Source organism: Pollicipes pollicipes, unplaced genomic scaffold, assembly GCF_011947565.3.
Source record: "Pollicipes pollicipes isolate AB1234 unplaced genomic scaffold, Ppol_2.1 Scaffold_7247;HRSCAF=8697_pilon_pilon_pilon, whole genome shotgun sequence".
Classification (NCBI taxonomy): Eukaryota; Metazoa; Arthropoda; class Thecostraca; order Pollicipedomorpha; family Pollicipedidae; genus Pollicipes; species Pollicipes pollicipes.
In genome coordinates, this window is record NW_023597045.1 from 134,983 (window position 1) to 137,772 (window position 2,790).

Consider the following 2,790-nt stretch of genomic DNA (forward strand, 5'->3'; position numbering starts at 1 on the left):
AAGTCACGTCTAACAGACAGCTACATACACACTCGAAATATGCATACTTAAACCACTGTCAGGGATGTCCGTAAGAGACCTTGTCTTAATCCCAGGTGGTTGCGTAAGCTAGCATGCGCTGTTAATAAACAACGGAAGCTGTTTCCAACACGACGCAAAAATGAAGCGCCACCGGGCTCCAGTGCTACTATTCCACAAAAATACTGTTTCGTGGAAACCAATTGATGATAATAACTTAACAAGTCTGCAACTGTCTTCGGCAGGTATAAATATCACATTCGTATCACAAACAAGCCGTTCATTTCATGTTTACCATGCGTTTTCCGCAAGCAATGGACTGCATTCAGAGCAAAGGATACTCGTCCTCAGGGAGAGCGACCAGCTTGCCCTTAACGTAGCGTTTACACACAAGGCGGGGACAGCAGTCCGGAAACGCCTTCCTGCGGTCTACCCAGGCCAGCCTGCAGAACAGATTGTCCGCCTTCAGCTTCTTGTAATCCACCCGCTTCCTGACCGACGGGCACCTGCAAAAAGAAGAAAATCATCTGTTATTTCCCATAGTGGTATCCACTTCTCAAAGACCAAAAAATCGGTCTTCAGAACACTGAACCATTCCCAGGGCCAAATTTTACCCTTGGATCATGTTAAAACATGAACTGATATCTATATGCCAGACATGCTCTGCAAGCCTTCTAACGCTTGTTACCACAGCTCGAACAAACACTATTGAGATGGACTGCCTCGTCGTAGCCGATGTGCTTGAGGGTGCTTACTGGAAGCGGTCGATGTAAAGAGTACCGTTCTCCTTGATGCAGTGGCTCTGCTTGCAGCCCGAGTTAGGGCTGGTCCACACAGCACCCACGGGGAATCTCTTGCCGATCTGGTGGTCCTCGCACTCATCACCTGCAAGCAGACCAGTGCCACAGTCAGACCATGCCACTGGTCGCCTCGCCACCCCCCACCTCGGCACCGTGATGCAAAACGATGGCACTGCGACGCCCTGCGTCCCAAACTGCCAGGACATTGAAGCGTTACTGTATCTCGGTAGGAGTCCGTCACAAAAGCTGAACCATCACGCATAGAAACATTGCAGAACAGCAAAGCGAAGAATATCAAACTGCCGATAGCAGATCATACCTTGGTGGTACTATTCTGCTATAGTTACATGATTGCTAAGCAGACGACAAATTGCTGAGATGTCTTGAACTGTTGGCGAGTGGCTTTAGCGGCGCCCCGATTTGTAACTTCCGTATGCAAATAGAAGCTGACGAAGTCATCCGAACGCTGCAGCACTCACCTTTTCCAAACGGGGAACTTGGAAGTACCTCGGGTACTGTTGAGCCAAGCAGAGCTGCGCCCCGAGAAACCAGCAGAACTGCGAACTTGATCATGTTGGCCGACGTTTGCGGTCGGTGGTGCTGCGCTGCTCTAGCCGCTGTGCGCCGTTGCTCGGGCCGGTGGGCCGTCTGTACCTTTCTCGCCGCTGGCACGCCGGTTATATAGCGGCGGCGGAGGGCGGGCGGTTCGCGCGTGGGGTGTGCGGCCACCCCACCGCCGGAGGGCCGTGTTCAGACAGGGAATCTCCGCGCCGTCCGGCCGGTATTGGCAGCGGTAAGATTCTCTGGCGCCACGGCTCGGCGGCTCGGCGGTGCCTCCGGTCCCGTCCGGCGCCAGCCAGGCGACCCTTCACGACCGCTGCTGGCTGTTGAAGAATGCCGAATACGTATATTCGCTCGCCTCTCTGACGCCCGCATTGAAAATAGAAATGTGTTACCGGTATTGGCTGGAGGCATTTGTGCAGGCATTTATTGGCGAACTGGCGTCAGCACTTTGCCCGGCCTAGGCGAAAGCCTTAACAAATCCCATCCACATTCTGCTGCGGCATGCTGTAGTTGCAAACGAGCAATGCTTGTCTATTTGCAGATGTGACACAGTTTGAAACAGGGACGCCTTGGCAACAAGGAGCACAGGGGCGTTGGTAGTCCTGCCCCCCCCCCCCTCCCTGGTTCCTCTCGAGAACCGAAGGGCTTGAAGACGGCTTGCATCAACGGCCTTGAAGGGTTGGTGATATGCTGGTCTGAGGGAGGCCCGCCCCGAAAGGCCGAGCCCCCCAAATTGAAGTTGCTCCCCGTCCGGGAATGGTAAAGTGTCTTCCTGTTCAATGCGATCGAGTGAAACGGGGTAAAAGACTATAATGGCATGACCAGCTCCTGTTAACCTTAGGATGTCAATCCTTCTTTAGAAACGACTAGTGGAAAAATCGTGTGTAGTAGGCTTCGACATGCGTCCTCCCAATCTTAAGGTACAGGAATGCCGATATCGGGCGTTGCAGTCTGCGTCTAACCGCGGAACATTGGCCGCTGCAACTAACACTGAGCGGCGGGCGGCGGGCCCGCGATGCTATCCATGCATAGAGAAATAATGTTTTTAAAAGCGCTTTAAAACAAATGCATACCCTTTAAAGATTACGCGGCGTATGTTTCATATGTACAAAAATAGCGCAAATCTTCTGAAAAAAAATTCATGGTTACTCGAACGAACAACAGTGATTCCACTGTTACGTCCGTTTAAACCATCAATCTGAAAATGTCACGGGCTAAATGAACAGTCCAGTCTGCCTTTCAGAGACGCGCATTCCGTTAAGCTCGCGTCGGTGTGTGCGGTCTGCGGAGACTGCAGCCTCGGGCGTCGGGTGTGCGGTCTGCGGAGACTGCAGCCTCGGGCGTCGGTGTGTGCGGTCTGCAGAGACTGCAGCTCGGGCGTCGGGTTTCCCTTGCCGTGCGATCCTGC

General features: G+C 53.1%; 1 long non-coding RNA gene across 1 annotated transcript; it reads right to left on the reverse strand.

Moving 5' to 3' along the window:
• Window positions 1-303: 303 nt before the first annotated feature.
• On the reverse strand, window positions 304-1,317 carry LOC119110904 (uncharacterized). Its single transcript, XR_005095573.1, has 3 exons — window positions 1,298-1,317; window positions 774-903; window positions 304-524 (listed from the first exon to the last, which is right to left on the reverse strand). It is a non-coding gene; the product is annotated as an uncharacterized LOC119110904 (long non-coding RNA).
• Between the last annotated feature and the right edge of the window lie 1,473 nt (window positions 1,318-2,790).